Here is a 19,011-nt window from a genome sequence, read left to right on the forward strand (position 1 = left end):
AGCAAATAAAATGGATGCCCAGAGCTGCAGTGAATAGAAGATCTGGCCAGAGCACTCTATAGTTTGCTCAGGCATCTAGACATACTTGTACTGGCAAAAAATCTAAGGGAATGCATGGTTTACATCTTCAAATGGATGCAAAATATTAGACATTATAGCTAAAAGCTACTTGACAACAAACATAATACAAGAGATCAGGTATACCATATTTAAATATCTTGAACAAGGTTTGTTGAGTGAAGAATTTTCTTTATCCTTCCAGAATTGTGGATGTTTTGAGTGAATTCCCACAAAAGATGTTTGATTTATAGATAATTGAATAAAAGCTAAATTAATATTTATTAAGAATGGTTCATAAGGATTATATCATTTTCAACAATACTGATTGATTTTCTGCTCAGGTGAGGGAAAAGAAACTTGTGTTCCTATCAAAGATTGAAAGTTGTTTAACAAAGAACTCTATAATAATTTACGTATGTACCTGTTCAGAATGGACTTGATGGATTATATCAATTTTTTTTGTACCTGTATTTTGTCTTTCTAGTTGTGGATGTCTCACATTGCTGAGATTCAAAATTGCAGCTTCTCTATTGTGGATTGATTTTGGCACAAAGTGGGCACCACTCTGCCCTCAGTCAATATCCTTGAGGGTGCACCGCTGATTGTTTTTCATCCCCAACTCGCCCCATCCTGCTGGGCTAATCCCAGTGGCAGCAAGCTGATGCCCTTAACTGGCCACAATTAGTGGTGAGGTAGGGTTCTTGTGGTGCAGTGAAAGTGTCTGCACCTCTGGGCCAGGTGGTTGAGGTGCAAGTCCTACCAGCCCTGAGCTGTGTGCTAACACATACGAACAGGTTGATTAAAATAACTTGGTGGTAGGATGGAAGATTGTCTATAAAGCTTCTTGCCTCAAACTTAATTCTAGCAGAGATAGGAAGGCATTGGAGATCAGGCACGTCACTACTGCACCTAATTATGTGGCCTCTAAACCTCCCACCTCACCATCTGTGGGAGCAAAGACTCAGCATTAATCATAGAAGCCGGGAGATAACAGAGAATTTGTACAAATTTTTAATATATGTTTTCACAGCGTAAGACACAAAAAACAACCCAACAACAGGAGAAAGTGAATGACAAAGGTGGAGGAACTTAAAACAATCATTCATGAGAGAAGGAGCTAAACTAAGGAGGTTAAGGGCTGACCAGATCGCTATCCTGATGGTCTGCATCACATGAAAAGAATCTGCTGTAAAGGCAGTAAATACATTGGGTACAATCCCAATTCCCTTGACTCTGCAAAAGTAGAGAAATAGACAGTAAATTATAAGCCAGTTATCTTAAAATCTGCCAGTATGAGCTACAGTGTATTATTACAGAGGTAGTAGGAGAACATTTAGGAAGTCATAATGTAAACAGACACAGTCAACATTGTTTTCTGAAAGCGAAATCATGTTTATTTGTGTTCTTTGTGAATGTATCAAGCAGTGTGGATAAATAAGTTTCTAGAAGTGTGGTATATATGGGTTTCTAAAAAGCCTTTATTAAGATACCACACAGGATTATTACATAAGATAAGAGTTTTTGGTGTTGAGAATGAGGTGTTAGCCAGGATAAAGGGTCAGCTACCCAATAGAAAACAGTCAGCCCGGATAATTAGGTTGCCTGGGGAATGACAAATGGTAACTTGTAGAATGCCACAGTTGATATCAGTGACTTGAATGGAGGGATTTTTTTCATTATAGTCATGCAATTGCAATTAAAATTTAATTTACTGGCTGCAAGCATGGGTGATATATGATCACAAGGCAGGAGAAGCTTTTCAGTGGTGAAACCCATTGTCAGTTGACAATGCAGCAGGTAATGGGTGGGCTGTGAAAATGTCTACTGGATAAACAGGAGGGTTTGTATCATTGCCAAAATTTTCCATCCAATTGTGTTGTTATTAACAGAAGACTTATTGAGAGCTTAAATAAGGCACAAGTGTTTTTAAATTTTAATTTCATTTGTAAGTATTACACGTTATTTTTGTTTTATTCATGGTATTTTATTATTATTTGTTGAAATTAGCTGAGTCAGAGAGTGAAGTATCTTGGCATACCGAATGGTTGACATGCATTGGCGGTTACTGGGAGTTAGAAATATTTCTTTATTAAGGAAGAAACAATGTTGCTTTCTTTTATTTAGTCTTTATTGAATGTTCATGTTAGGATCCGATATTGTTCTCACCACTATTGTGGGACAAGGCTGAACTTGCTGGTTCACCTTTCTATCCATTTTAAAGAACATTGTCTGAGTTTGAAATGTTGTTTGTAAACTCTTTTAATTGTAAAGACTTTGCCAGCCAATACCTTAAGGTGGACCTCTATGTAGGAAGTACAGATACTGCCCTTTAAGCCCCTCATTTTCCTATCTTAACTGATTGTTCCCAACACACAGGACACCAGACTGTTTCCCTGCTCCATGTTCCATATACCACTCCATTCTTTATTCATTCAAGGCATGAGGGCATCACTGGCTAGGCCAGCATTTACTGCCTATCTCTAATTGCCCAGACTCATTTAAGAGTCAACCACATTGCTGTGGGTCTGGAATCACATGTAGGCCAGTCCAGGTAAGGATGGCAGTTTCCTTCCCTAACAGACATTAGTGAACCAGAGTGAACCAGATGGATTTTTCCTGATAACTGGCAATGGATTCACGGTCATCATTAGACTCTTAATTCTAGATATTTATCGATTCAAATTCCACTAGCTGCTATGGCGGGATTTTTGAACCTAGGTCCCCAGAACATTACATGGGCGTCTGAGTTAACAGTCCAGTGATAATACCACCAAGGGGATATTGCTTTCTCCTTGGACCATGCCTTCCCTTTTATGCTAATAAATTTTGAAATGTTTAAATGTGGGATCATGCCATATGACAGCATTAGGTCAGGCACACTAATAACAGGCCACTGACTTAATCGTTGTATTGCACCCTGCTGTCATGAAATTTAAATTTCAGTTCACCTAATTCAATCACTCCACAATCATGTTTCCTGCTCTTGCAGGCTCCGTAAAATCCCTTAGCACTGATGTTTCCCTTTGTATGGCAGTCTGAAACTAGGAGGCACAATTATAAAATAAAATCCATTTAAGATGGAAATAAGGAGGAAGTTCTTCTCTTAGAGGGCTGTTAGTCTTTTGAATTCTTCTGCACAGAGATCAGATGAGGCTGGATTGTGAAATATAAATAGAGGCTTGATCTATAAGAGTATCATATATTTTGAAAGGCAGGTAGGACAGGGAAGATGAGGCCACAATGAGATCAGCGGTATTGAATGATGGAGGAGGCTCAAGGGGCCAAATCGGCGCTTACAGCTCCTCCTTTATGATATTATCATCTGTTTCAGCATTAAAATGTGTAATAAATTCAAATTCTGAGCACCAGAACGTGAATCTACGCTAGCAACACAATGGCCACCATATTGGCTTTCGCCATTTAGATGCACCCAGCTGTGCCTCGAATTATCTTGGAGCGATTGAAAATGTAAAGAATATTCCTGCACTTGTTTCAGGATTCTCCATGGCAGCGTTGTGCCATGTAAGTTCCAGCACATTTTTCCAGTTCTGCAAGAGAGCACAGGAAGAAATCGTTGGGCAAGAGTTTTATTATTTCCTCACCTATTTGAGTGTGGAGGAGCAGCACTACTGTGGACATATGTGCTCCACCCTCACATCCTCACGTGTTGGAATAGGGACCGGAAAAGCGGGGAATACAACACTGCACATGGTGTGAATCCTATTCTTCACATGCTAAATTCTTCATTGTTCCATCACTGGAAATAGTGAATTCCTCCAGTTTCAACAGCCTTTTAGTAGCTATCCTCTGTCAATGCTGCTGCTTCTTGCCATGTTGCTGCTGACGCCGTGACCCTGCAGCTTGTTGATAATGAGTTTATTCTAATGAAACGCCTCATTATTTGACTCTGTTTTTCTCCTCCAATGTTTGTGCTTGACCTGCGGGTATCATATTTATTCATATTTCCAGCATCTGTATTTAACTTTTTGTTTTCTGGTTTCTGATCCATCCCCACAGCCAACCCCTACTTATATAATTCCTATCATAAGGTATGTTTGGAAAAGTTTTAAGTCTGAAATTATTGGGGTCACTGGGGTCACCACTGTTGTTCAAATAAAGAATATATTCTTTATTAACTGAATTAATCAGTCACACAGTGCATTCAGAGTTCCACCTAAAGGCACAATACCAGTATAATGTGGCTATTTTAAAACCCACTCAGTCCCACTTGGGTATTAATGTTGGAATCCTCCTCATTTGACAAATGACTTGTGACAACATCTAATTTACGCTGCATAACACTTTTACCTTACACTTTCATCTCGTTAGATCACTACACATGTGGTTTGGAAAACTAAATTTATAATTTAGTAACTAACAATTTTGAAACTGCGTTGCTTCACTAATGTTAAAACTCAAACTTGTACAATTCCTTCACAAAATATAAATGTTATGAAATTATTTACTTGATTTTAAAAGCTACAGGAACAGACAAGAGTATTCCATGTCTGAGTCTCATCACTGTGCTTTGCAACCGAAAATTGCTCCAGACAGTTTGGCTCCAGCCAGTAATTGCTCTTAAAACTACAAGACTAAATTAAATGTGTATCATGCTACCTGCCTCTGCTAAAGTTTGTGACTCACGCAGAAGTGCAATTTCAGACAATCTTTGGTATCTCATTCAAGTAACTAGCCCTCACTAACGAATACAGATTGAGAGGCCTTTTAAATTACAAATATAGGAAATAGAAGCAGAAGTAGATCATTTGGTCTTTCAAACCTGTTCTGCCATTCAGTAAGATTGTGGCAGATCTTGCGGTGTTTCAAATTCCACATTTCCATGTCACCTCCATCACCTTCGATTCCCATGCCTAACAAGAATCTATCCACCTCTGCGTTAATAAAATTTAATACCTTCAAAAGCATCGTCTTCTTAGACAGAATTCCAAAATGGTACACCTCTTTGAGAGAGAAAACAAAATCTCCTTACCTCTGTCAGAAAAAAGTCAACCCCTAATTTGAAACAGTGAATGGTAGTTCTGGACTTAATCAAAAGAGGAAATATCTTTTCCACAACCACCGTGTCAAGACCATTCAGGATCATACACATTTCAATTATACACCTCACTCTTCTAATCTCCAGCAAAAACAAAACCAAAAGAACTGCGGATGTTGTAAATCAGGAACCAAATCAAAGTTGCTGGAAAAGCTCAGCGCGTCTGGTAGCATCTGTGAAGTAGAAAACAGAGTTAACGTTTCAGGTCCAGTGACCCTTCCTCAGTTCAGCCCAATATACCCCAACTCTACCATTACCATCAAGGCAGGGGTTGTAAAATCTGGGAGGGCACATCAGGAGCAACGCCAGCCAGATCTAAAACTAAGATGTCGACCATGTGAAGCTACAACACCAGATTACTTGTGCACCAAACAACATAAAAATCAACTGATAGGAAGGGCAAAGCAATTCCACAGAGATAATGGGAATTGCAGATGCTGGAGAATCCAAGATAACAAAGTGTGGAGCTGGATGAACACAGCAGGCCAAGCAGCATCTCAGGAGCACAAAAGCTGATGTTTCGGGCCTAGACCCTTCTTCAGAGAGGGGGATGGGGAGAGGGTTCTGGAATAAATAGGGAGAGAGGGGGAGGCGGACCGAAGATGGAGAGAAAAGAAGATAGGTGGAGAGGAGAGTATGGGTGGGGAGGTAGGGAGGGGATAGGTCAGTCCAGGGAGGACGGACCGGTCAAGGAGACGGGATAAGGTTAGTAGATAGGAAATAGAGCTGTGGCTTGAGGTGGGAGTAAGGGATGGGTGAGAGGAAGGACAGGTTAGGGAGGCAGAGACAGGCTGGACTGGTTTTGGGATGCAGTTGGGGGAGGGGATGAGCTGGGCTGGTTGTGTGATGCAGTGGGGGGAGGGGATGAACTGGGCTGGTTTTGGGATGCGGTGGGGGAAGGGGAGATTTTGAAGCTGGTGAAGCCCACATTGATACCATATGGCTGCAGGGTTCCCAAGCGGAATATGAGTTGCTGTTCCTGCAACCTTCGGGTGGCATCATTGTGGCAGTGCAGGAGGCCCATGATGGACATGTCATCTCAAGAATGGGAGGGGGAGTTGAAATGGTTCGCGACTGGGAGGTGCAGTTGTTTATTGTGAACCGAGCGGAGGTGTTCTGCAAAGCGGTCCCCAAGCCTCCGCTTGGTTTCCCCAATGTAGTGGAAGCCACAACGGGTACAATGAATACAGTATACCACATTGGCAGATGTGCAGGTGAACCTCTGCTTAATGTGGAAAGTCATCTTGTGGCCTGGGATGGGGGTGAGGGAGGAGGTGTGGGGCAAGTGTAGCATTTCCTGCGGTTGCAGGGGAAGGTGCCAGGTGTGGTGGGTTTGGAGGGCAGTGTGGAGTGAACAAGGGAGTCACGGAGAGAGTGGTCTCTCCGGAAAGCAGACAAGGGTGGGGATGGAAAAATGTCTTGGGTGGTGGGGTTGGATTGTAGATGGCGGAACTGTCGGAGGATGATGCGTTGTATCCGGAGGTTGGTGGGGTGGTGTGTGAGAAGGAGGGGGATCCTCTTTGGGCGGTTGTGGCAGGGGCAGGGTGTGAGGGATGTGTTGCGGGAAATGCGGGAGACGCGGTCAAGGGCATTCTCGACCACAGTGGGGGGAATGTTACGGTCCTTGAAGAACTTTGGACATCTGGGATTTGCGGGAGTGGAATGCCTCATCCTGGGAGCAGATGCGGCGTAGGCGGAGGAATTGGGAACAGGGGATGGAATTTTTGCAGGAGGGTGGGTGGGAGGAGGTGTATTCTAGGTAGCTGTGGGAGTCGGTGGGCTTGAAATGGACATCAGTAACTAGCTGGTTGCCTGAGATGGAGACTGAGGGGTCCAGCAAGGTGAGGGATGCGTTGGAGATGGCCCAGGTGAACTTGAGGTTGGGGTGGAAGGTGTTGGTGAAGTGCATGAACTGTTCGGGCTCCTCTGGGGAGCAAGAGGCGGCGCCGATATAGTCATCAATGTAACGGAGGAAGAGGTGGGGTTTGGGGCTTGTGTAGGTGCGGAAGAGGGACTGTTCCACGTAACCTACAAAGAGGCAGGCATAGCTGGGGCCCATGCGGGTGCCCATGGCCACCCCCTTTGTATGTAAGAAGTGGGAGGAATCGAAAGAGAAGTTGTTGAGGGTGAGGATGAGTTCGGCTAGGCAGATGAGGGTGTCGGTGGAGGGGGACTGGTCGGGCCTGCGGGTCAGGAAGAAGCTGAGAGCCTTGAGGCCATCTGCATGCAAAATACAGGTGTATAGGGACTGGACGTCCATGGTGAAAATGAGGTGTTGGGGGCCAGGGAGTTGGAAGTACCACCTCCTCCTACCACCTCCTCGATCATGACCCCACCCCCAAGCACCAAACCATCATCTCCAACACAATCCATGACCTCATCACCTCAGGGGACCTCCCACCCACAGCCTCCAACCTTATTATTCCCCAACCCTGCACGGCCCGTTTCTATCTCCTTCCCAAAATCCACAAACATGCCTGCCCTGGTCAACCCATTGTCTCAGCCTGTTCCTGCCCCACTGAACTCATCTCCACCTATCTGGACTCCATTTTCTCCCCTTTGGTCCAGGAACTCCCTATCTACGTCCGTGACACCACCCACTTCCAATTCCCTGACCCCCAACACCTCATTTTCACCATGGACGTCCAGTCCCTATACACCTGTATTCCGCATGCAGATGGCCTCCAGGCCCTCAGCTTCTTCCTGTCCCGCAGGCCCGACCAGTCCCCCTCCACCGACACCCTCATCTGCCTAGCTGAGTTCGTCCTCGCCCTCAACAACTTCTCTTTCGATTCCTCCCACTTCCTACAGACTAAGGGGGTGGCCATGGGCACCCGCATGGGCCCCAGCTATGCCTGCCTCTTTGTAGGTTACGTGGAACAGTCCCTCTTCCGCACCTACACAGGCCCCAAACCCCACCTCTTCCTCCGTTACATTGATGACTGTATCGGCGCCGCCTCTTGCGCCCCAGAGGAGCCCGAACAGTTCAATCACTTCAACACCTTCCACCCCAACCTCAAGTTCACCTGGGCCATCTCCAACACATCCCTCACCTTCCTGGACCTCTCAGTCTCCATCTCAGGCAACCAGCTTGTAACTGATGTCCATTTCAAGCCCACCGACTCCCACAGCTACCTAGAATACACCTCCTCCCACCCACCCACCTGCAAAAATTCCATCCCCTGTTCCCAATTCCTCCACCTACGCCGCATCTGCTCCCAGGATGAGGATTCCTCTCCCGCACATCCCAGATGTCTAAGTTCTTCAAGGACCGCAACTTTTCCCCCCACTGTGGTCGAGAACGCCCTTGACCGCGTCTCCCGCATTTCCCTCACACCCCGCCCCCGCCACAACCGCCCAAAGAGGATCCCCCTCCTTCTCACACACCACCCCACCAACCTCCAGATACAACGCATCATCCTCCGACACTTCCGCCATCTACAATCCGACCCCACCACCCAAGACATTTTTTCCATCCCCACCCTTGTCTGCTTTCCGGAGAGACCACTCTCTCTGTGACTCCCTTGTTTGCTCCACACTGCTCTCCAACCCCACCACACCCGGCACCTTCCCCTGCAACCGCAGGAAGTGCTACAGTTGCCCCCACACCTCCTTCCTCACCCCCATCCCAGGCCCCAAGATGACTTTCCATATTGAGCAGAGGTTCACCTGCACATCTGCCAATGTGGTATACTGTATCCATTGTACCCGTTGTGGCTTCCACTACATTGGGGAAACCAAGCGGAGGCTTGGGGTCCGCTTTGCAGAACACCTCCACTCGGTTTGCAATAAACAACTGCACCTCCCAGTCGCAAACCATTTCCACTCCCCTCCCATTCTCTAGATGACATGTCCATCATGGGCCTCCTGCAGTGCCACAATGATGCCACCCGAAGGTCGCAGGAACAGCAACTCATATTCCGCTTGGGAACCCTGCAGCCCAATGGTATCAATGTGGACTTCACCAGCTTCAAAATCTCCCCTTCCCCCACTGCATCCCAATACCAGCCCAACCTGTCTCTGCCTCCCTAACCTGTTCTTCCTCTCACCCATATCTTCCTCCCACCCCAAGCCGCACTTCCATTTCCTACCTACTAACCTCATCTCACCTCCTTGACCTGTCCGTCTTCCCTGGACTGACCTATTCCCTCCCTACCTCCCCACCCATACTCTCCTCTCCACCTATCTTCTTTTCTCTCCAACTTCGGTCCGCCTCCCCCTCTCTCCCTACTTATTCCAAAGCAATTCTACAGCCATCTTCCTACCACATCTGTTTGTGATTGGTGGTGGATAATTTATCAACTCATCAGGGGAGGATACTCCACAAATATCCCCACCATCAACAGTGGGCGAACCCAGCACATCAGTGCCAAAGATAAGGTAGACAAACAGGGAGCTGGAAGATCACAGCAAGCCACATAGCATCTGGAGCCTGAAGAAATGTCATACCTGAAACGTTGACTGCTCCTTTCCTCCAGATGTTGCCTGGCTTTCTATGTTCTTCCAGCCTCCTGTTTGTCTATCTTAGATTCCAGCATCTGCAGTTTTCTTTATCTCTGAACCACCTGCAGCAAATTTTAGCCAAAGTGTCAAGTGATGGGCCACCTTTGCCTTCTTCGGAAGTCACCAAGATCATGGTTTCAGCCAATTTGATTCACATCACATGATAGCAAGAAATGGTTAAAAGCACTCAATGTTGTCAAGGCAGTTGGCCCTGGCAATATTCCTGCAATCATACTAAAGACTTGTGCTCCAGAACTTGCTGTGTACAATTAGAACATTGCTATCTCAGTAGCAACATGGAGAATTGCCCAGATATGTCCTGCACGCAGCAGAATAATTCCAACCCAGCAATTATCACCCCATCAGTCTACTGTCAATCACCAGTAAAGTGATGAGGAGGCCATCAACAGTGCTATCAAGTAGCATCTGATCAGCAATAATCTACTCACTGATGTTGGTTTGGATCACCCATCACAGCCTTGGTTCAAGCATGGACAAGAGAGATAAATTCCATAGGTGAGGTGACTTCCCTTCACATCAAGACTATAGTTGACCAAGTGTGGCACCGAGCAGCCCTAGAGTCAATAGGTATCAGAGGAAAACATTCCGCTGATTGGAGGCACTGCTGGCACAGAGCGATGGTTGTGAGTTATTGGAGGTCAAAATATTTCCTCCCTTCACCATGCACAATAGCAGCGGGGTACACCATGTACCAGTTGCATTGCAGAAATTCACCAAAGGTCCTTTGGTAATACCTTCCAAACTCATGACCATAAACATCTAGAAGGACAATGGTGTAGGAATACCCCGGCTTGAGATTCCTCTCCAAGTCGTTCTCCATCCTGAATTGTAAATACACTGTTGCATCTGCACCGTAGCTAGGTCAAAGTCCTATAACTCCAACCCCAATTGCATTGTAAGTGTTCATGTACCAAACAAGCTGCAGTGCTTCAATGAGGCAGCTCACCTTCCCAAAGGCATTTAGGGATGGGCAATAAGTACTGGCCCCTTACAACAAAGTCCACATTCCTTGAATAAGTAAGAAAATGTTGCAGATGCTTAGCAATAATCAGCCATTGGCACTCAGTTTGGTTCCACAAAGGCCACTCAGCTCCTGATCTCAGTACAACCTTCATCCAAACATGGACAAAAGAACTGCTGTTCAAAAGTGACGTGAGAGTGAGTTCCTTTGTTATCAATGCAATGTTTCACTGAGTATGGCATCAAGGAGCTCTAGAAAAACCTGTAATTAATAGGAATCAGGGATAAACTCTCCTTTGGTTGGGATCATGCCCAATACAAAAATGAAGGTTATGTTTATTGGAGGCCAAATTTCTCATTCCCTGGACATCACTCCCTGCGAGACCTTCTTTCTTGAATTGTCCACAGATATCCAACTACCTTCCCGCAGCTTTCCATGCTAACTCTGCTTTCTGTTTATTGCCACAAGGCTCTGTGAAGGTCACTGCATATTTCTTCCACGAGTTGCAAGCTAGGCAAATCTTCCAGTTGATCCTTTCCTCATGAAATTCAAATTGAGCTTGAGCCACAGCTGTGAAAGATGAAGTTAATATTTCTTCTGTTTGAAATAACAGTAACTTGTCATCCCTTTTGGGATCTCTCAATCCATTGCGATGTAGTCATTCTGAAAGCAAAGCTGTAAAGCCTGTGTCCACTTCCAAAGTGGATTGCCTGCTTCTGTTACAAACACTCACAAATAAATTAAACAAAGATCCTTTCAATTAAGACTCCACCCTAAATCACACTCTGTTGCAATGTGACATTCCCAAATAGAAATGCAAAATATCTACCCTTCAATTCCAAAGTCTTTCTTGCTTTTGGAAAACCACGTGAATAATTTCTATATCTAATGGATTTTATAACCACTTTCCCAGAATTGTAAGCTTTGAACTTTAATGGAGATAGCGATAAACAGCATGGCTCTACCAATATATCCAGAAATGGGTCATCTATCGTTCAAGTTTTTTTCACTATCAGCTTTGACCTCTTAAGTCAACATGGCCCCAACCTTTTGGTTGCTAATTGCCTTAGGTTTGTTTGATTTGCATTTGCATCACAGCTGTTGGAGTTGTTGGTTGGTTCGTTAAAACATTAATCACAGCTGTTTTTACCAGTTTCTCAACCTCCTGTTGAAACTTTAGTTCCTAAAATGAAAAGTTATATTCTAAAGCATATGAATTAGAAACTAAATATTCACAATAAAACAGAGACAGGATTTTTTTTAAGGCAGTATTATGACCAGCTTTTGTAACAGTTTTTGTCTTAATGACAGGGTTATGGAGTCTTTGCAACTCGGAAACAGGCCCATGTCAGTAGTTATGCTCCCCACAAGCCTCCCGCTACCCATTTCTATCTATGCCTACAACCATAAACTGTTCCACTTCATCTGTTTAAATCCACCCTCCTCATTGTCGCATCAACTATTTCACCAATCCATCCAGTAATAAGTTCGAGAGTTTATCCACTTTTTAGTTAGCAGTGTTTTTTTTTTAATTTCTATTGGATTTATTAGCAAAACTGATATAGCATATGCATGGGCAACTGGATGGACTTGCGAGTATGAGGCAGTTATTTTAAGTAGTTTACAAAATGATTTTTGGACATGCCTTACAGGAAAAGGAAATGTAGAAAACAAAAAGGGGAAAAATACGTACACATGGGATGAGCCCAGGTTTTCCAATCGCAGTGTGAAATCCCATTGCTGATCAGATGAAAAAATAAACACCAGCCTTCAGATGAGTTCTCCCTGTAAATTTCCTGGTTAGCGAACTCCCCTTCTGAAGCAGCAGAACAGAATACAGTGAATCATCATAGCAGTCACATTTTCAGCCTTAAGAGCTGTTTTCTGTCATTTAAAAAATCGTGCAACTACTTGGAAAGCTACTGAGAGAAGGTTAGTGTAACAGGTAAATGTGGAAGTAGGATGGCAGATTAGTGCGGGTTATGGGATAGGATGACAGGTGAGTGAGAGTAGAATGGGGTAGAGTACTTGGAAGGGTCAGAGTGCCTTTGGGAGAGGGGGTTAGAATACCTGGTGTGGGGGAGGAGGGCCAGGGGCAGGGTGCCTGGTGGGAGAGGGGTGTATTGTACCAGATGGGAGAGGGAGTTAGGGTAGAGCCAAAAAAAAACTGCAGATGCTGGAAACTAAGGCAGACAAACAGCAGGCTGGAAGAACACAGCAAGCCAGGTAGCGTCTGGAGGAAAGGAGAAGTCAACATCTCAGGTATTACCCTTCTTCAGGGGTTAGGGTAACCTGGTGGAAGAGGGATCAGGATGCCTATTGGGAGTGTGGGCTCAGGACACCTGGTGGAAGAGAGTGGGTAGGGTGCCTGGTGGGAGAGAGGTGGCAGGAGGCCGGGTGGGAGACAGGGGGCTAGGGGATGAATCCGGTTGGTGGCTGGAAGGGCAGGTCAGAAGGTGGAAAGGAAGGGAGGAGGTAGAGCTGGAAGGTGAAGCGGGTTGGATGGGAAGGTTATTTAAAATTGGAGAACTCAACATTGAGTCCTCAGATCTGTAGGGTGCCCAGGCGGAAGATAAGGGGGTGGTGGGAGGTGGGCAGGATGCATGGTGGGAGAGGGGTGGCAGGAGGCCGGGTGGGAGATGGAGGTGGCGGGGTGGGCAGGGTGCCTGGTGGGAGGGCGGTGGTGGCAAGGTGCACAGTGGGAGAGGATGGGCAGGGTACCTGGTGAGAGAGGGGTGCAGTATGCCTGGTTGGAGAGGAGGAGCAAGGTGCATGGTGGGAGAGGAGTTAGTCGACCGAAGTGGGTAAGAGATAGATAGCAGAAGGACAAGGTAGAGTAGGGTGCCAGGTTGGTGAGCAAGATTCAGCGGTAGGTTGAGATAGGTTAGATAGTTTTGTTGATTTATTTGAGGGAGTCAGCTGGGAGAAGGACATCAGATCAGCTGGGTGTGTTGTTCGCAGACTGTTAGCAGGATGTTTGTGCATGCTTCCTAGTCGGTTTAGTCACTTCTACGTTGGGTCATGTTGGATTGTAGATGATGTGGGATATTAGGTTGGTGAGAGGTTGTGTCAGGTTGGAGTTTGTCAGAGTAGGGTGTATGGTTGGGCCATAGTTGGAGGTTTAGTTTAATAGTTACCTGAGAATTGGGTAGATTTAAATACCCTGAACATTTCTGGGCAACTGTGAAACAAGTGAATTACAACCCTCTGAAGATTCCAACAGTAACTCCAGAATTAGGAAATTTGTCAGAGGGTTCAAATCACTGAATAATTGCCCCAATTAACTTCCAATTTCTGGACAATTCCTGTGGGTCGGCTGCATTGGGATTTCCACATGGTCCCAATGTGTAACTCAACTCTATTCAAGTCTATTAGACACCAAGATTTCTGGGCCATGGTATTTTTCCTAAGAGATAAAGCATGGATACGTTAAATTCGGAACCTTTTAGAAATTTTAATTGAGGCATTAGTTAACCTGAACACTAAATGTATATCTTGGTTAGGGACAGAAAAACTGCAGATGCTGGAATGCAAGGTAGACAGACAGGACGGTGGAAGAACACAGCAGACCAGGCAGCATATTGGAGGAAGGGAGCAGTCAACATTTCAGATATTACTCTTCTTGAGGACTAGATGTGGGGGTAGGGGATGAATCCGGTTGGTGGCTGGAAGGACAGTTCAGAAGGTGGAAAGGAAGGGAAGAGGTAGGCCTGGAAGGTGAAGCGGGTTGGATGGGAAGGTTATTTGAAATTGGAGAACTCAACATTGAGTCCTCAGATCTGTAGGGTGCCCAGGCGGAAGATAAGGTGCTGTTCTTCAAATTTACATTTCTGAGTCACTGTAACTCTGTAGGAGGCCAAGGATGGACATGTAGGAGGAGGAAGAGTCAGATGAATGGGCGGTAACCGGGAGGTTAGGCTGGCTCTGACAGGTCCGGTGAAGATGCTCAGTGAAATGTATCTCCCCACCAACCATTCCAACCCACCCGGTACCTTCCCCTGTAACCGTACTCACCACTAACTACTCCACCCGGCCCGGTACCGTCCCCTGTAACCGTACTCCTCACTAACCACTCCAACCAGCCTTGTACCTTCCCCTGTAACCGTACTCCCCACCAACCTCTCCAACCCATCCAGTACCTTGCCCTGTAACCGTACTCCCCACCAACCACTCCAACCCATCCAGTACCTTCCCCTGTAACCGTACTCCCCACCAACCTCTCCAACCTGCCCAGTACCTTCCCCTGTAACCGTACTCCCCACCAACCTCTCCAACCCACCCGGTACCTTCCCCTGTAACCGTACTTCCCACCAACATCTCCCACCCTTCCCCTGAAACTACAAAAGATGCAACACCTGCCCACACACCACCTCCTTCACCTCCATCCAGAGCCCTAAACAACCCTTCCAAGTGAGACAGGGCTTCACCTGCATCTTCTCCAACCTAGTCTACTGAATCTGGTGCTCCCAATGTGGTCACCTTACGTCGGTGTGACCAAACGTAGACTTGGTGACCGTTTCACTGAGCATCTTTGCCTGGCCAGTAAGAGTCAGCATAATCTCCTGGTCACCGCCCATTTCACCCGCCCCCTCCATTCCCCACTCTCCCTCTGATGTGTCCGTCCTTGGCCTCCCCTAGTGTCGCTGGGACTCGGAATGCAAATTTGGAACAACACCATATATTCCGCCTGGACACCCTACAGCCCAGAGGACTCAACATCGAGTTCTCCAATTTCAAATAACCTTCCCACCCATCCCCCGGCTTCCCTTCCAGCCCCACATCCTCCCTTCCATTCCACCTTCTGGCTCTGTCTTCTAGCCACAAACCAGGTTACACCTATTACCAGTGTCTGCCTTTCACCACCATTCAGCTAAATCCTTTACCCCCCTCTTTATCGGTAGTGTCCCCTAACCCCACATCCAGTCCTGAAGAAGGGTAATACCTGAAACATTGACTCCAGATGCTGGCTTGTTGTGTTCTTCCAATCTCCTGTTTGTCAACATTAAATGTAGACATGACTGGGGAACCCGAGGTATAACCCTGTGCCAGACTCAACATTATGTGTTTATAAGCTGCCTTATGCCCCCCAGATATATCTTTGGTTGGGTAAAACATTCTTGCCTGCTCCCGCGTACGTAGTCCATTTCTGAGGGTTAGTGTTATTTTACATATTGAGAGTGAATGTTAAGAACACTTAGTACCACTCGAGTATTCGCTTCACTTGGAGTGCTTATGTCTATTTGAAGCATGTTCACTGACCATACAAGCTGAAGATTCTGAATGTTTTAGAAATTGAAAGCACTTTAAAACTGGTATTTGCATAATTGAAATGAATGCTGTGTAATCCCCATTTATCTGAATACGTCGGCACAAGGCACACAGCAGCCCACTGTTTCCAGCAAAGTCGAGGTTGACACTATTAACTTGCATTAATTGCAAAATTTGCGTTCAAATATACTACTGCATCATGAGAGCCATTATATTATTTCAATGTAATATCATAATACAAGTGGGGTACAGCTGGAGTGGGCCCATCTTGTTTTCTCCAGCAGGCAGTGCTTTTTTATTTGTTCTGATTCATGCAGGGCTGCATCCATAGGTGCAGGTTTTTTTCTGAAGTGGCCATTCTCCATTCATAATGATGTGGAGGATTGCTGTACATCCATCATCTAATACTCTTTCTATAATGAAATTGATTTCGTATAATTTTTAAACAAACCAATGTGTAGCAACACAGGAATGCAAAATGCTATTTGCAGTCTTTGTAAAAACATTCATTGCTCCTGCCCATTTTGACACATATTCTAGTGAAACAATACTTGCTCAATCAGAGTGTATGGCTTCACTGGCTTTCTTGATTTGATTTTAAAAACTACTGTGTTCCAAGAAGTAAGACCATAAGACATACGAGCGGACATAGCCCAGCAGGTCTGTTCTGCCAGTCAGTGAACTCATGGCTGAGCTAGTAATCCACAACTTCACTTTCCTGCCTTTTCCCCATAACTATTGATTGCCAGAATAAATAAGGGTTGATACAATTAAAAAGAATACTTAGATCTCTTAAAAGCTAGCATCAAAAATTCAGATGGTAGTACTAATTAAAATCAAGGAACATTCTAATCTATGCATTTCTTAGAATTCAAAGTCTAGAGAAGTACAGCATGACTAAATGTGAAATGTAGATAAAATTAGATGATTATGTCAAAGTATTCAATGAAGGTACAAAAGGTTTGATATAGAAATAAATATAAACCAGTTTTAAAATTATCAAAATAAAGTAACTTACTTGCACAAGATGGACATTTGAGATAATCCAGAATCAGTTTTATTCTTATTTTTATTCTTTTTTTTATTCATGCACAGGATGTGAATGTTTGGCCCATTTCTAGTTGCCCTTGAGAAGGTAATAGTAAGCTGCTTTCTTGAACAATTGCAGTTCATTCGGTTTAGGCAGACCCACAATTTTGTTAGGGCAAGGATTTTGACAGAGTGACATTTAAAAGATGGCAAATGTTTTCAAGTCGGGATGGTGATTGGCTTAGAGCGAAACTTGAAGGCGGTGTTCCCAAGTAACTGTAGTCCCGGTCCTCCTAGATGGTATGGTCATTGTTTAAGAATGTGCAGGCTAAGGATCCTTGGTGAATTTCTGTAGTGCACTTTATAGATGGTACACAGTTCTACCACTGAGCATTGATGGTGGAAGGACTGAATGTTTGTGTATGCGATGCCAATCAAGCATGGATGTTGTTAAGATTCTTGATTGATGTTAGACCTGTGATCAGAGTCCATATATAATCCATCGTATTCCTGCCTTGTGCCTTATTAATTGTGAAAAGACTTTGGGAGACAGAAAGTGAGTTACTTGCTGCAGGATTTCTAATCTGTTCAGTTTAGTTTCTGGTCAATGGTAAATCCTAGAGGTAGGCAGAATTCTGTGATGATAATGCCATTGAAGGCCAAGGGACAATAGTTAGATTTTCTCTTGGTGGCAATGGTCGTTGCTTAGCATTTGTGTGGCACAAGTGCTACTTGCCACTTGTCACCCCAAACCTGGTATTCTCTACGTTTTTCTCTATTTGTACATGGATTGTTTCAGTATCTGCAGAGTTGTAAATGGTACTGAACAGTGTGGTATCATCATAAAACACCCCACTTCTGACCTTATGATTAGGGGAAGTCATTGATAAAACAGTTGAAGATGGTTGGGTGCAGGAAATAGGTCTTTGAAATACAGCTCTTATGTCCATGTTTGAACCAAGCCAGTAGTTGAGAGCCCCATGTGGCTGAATGTCAGTGAGCAGGCTTTTGCTGAGTGAATGTTCCTTGATAGCGCTATTAATGTCCCCTTCCAAAACTTTACTGATGATTGAGAGTAGATTAATGGGCTGGCAATGTGTTCGATTTATCCTGCTTTTTGTGCACAGGATGACCCTGGGCAATTTTCACTGTGTTGTGTAGATGTCAGTGTTGTCCTGTAACAACTTGGCTACAGGTACAGCAAATTCTGGAACACACATTTTGGGTACTGTTGCTGGAACATTGTCAGGATGTTGTCATAGCCTTTGTAATATCTAGTGCCACCAACCATATATTGATATCACGAGGTATGATTCAAATTGGCTGAAGACTGGTGTCCGTGAGGCTGGGCATCTCTGGATTAGACCAAGATGGATCAGCCACTCTGCACCTCAAATGCTTCAGCATTATATTGACACATTTTATTTAGGCTGGTATCATTATCTATACCTGCATGAGTATCTGATATTGTATCTTTTACTCCTCCTTTTGTATCAAATCACTGAAGGTTCACAAAATAACATGGGAAATGTAGGCAGAGAGTCAGATTGTGTTCTGAAATGACCCTCAAATCAAACTATAATTTTTTTTGTATTTTTCATGTTTATTACTTAAATAAATTGTATCTTTTTTAAGTTTTTTGGTACTTTTTGTTAGATCCAACATTAAGGCTGGAGTGGGATGGAAAGACTGGCATGGGCTGTTTAGAATGAATGGCCTGTTTCTGGGCCGCATATCCTATTTAACTCTCATCAATATATTTAGTGCAATTATTTGTGGTGAATTCCAAACAAGGATTCTTTATAAGGTTTAAACACATGGCTGAATGCTTCTGCCCCCTGGAGATAGACTGGGAGGTGAGAGGGCTGTTAAAATGACAGCAGAAGGTGTGAAAAGGGATGCCTGAATTGTTCTCATTACCATAGCATTAGTATCAAAGGCAAGAGTTTGTGTCCCGCCATGAGATGCAGCAGGCGAATTAAGGTATTTCATTTGCGTATTGAAAGCCATTTTACCAACTTCAAAAGAACCCCCACCACATAGTCACTGCCATCAAAGTGGACTTCCAGTGACCAACTAGGGTTAAGGATAAAGTCTCAGAGATAATGGGAAC

At 44.7% G+C, this 19,011-nt stretch overlaps 1 protein-coding gene across 8 annotated transcripts in view; it reads left to right on the forward strand.

The window, feature by feature from the left end:
- The window catches only part of stau2 (staufen double-stranded RNA binding protein 2), a 320,197-nt gene that overhangs the window by 285,223 nt on the left and 15,963 nt on the right, over positions 1 to 19,011 (forward strand). The gene's annotated exons all lie outside the window — the stretch shown is intronic.

This window comes from Stegostoma tigrinum, chromosome 5, assembly GCF_030684315.1.
Source record: "Stegostoma tigrinum isolate sSteTig4 chromosome 5, sSteTig4.hap1, whole genome shotgun sequence".
Classification (NCBI taxonomy): Eukaryota; Metazoa; Chordata; class Chondrichthyes; order Orectolobiformes; family Stegostomatidae; genus Stegostoma; species Stegostoma tigrinum.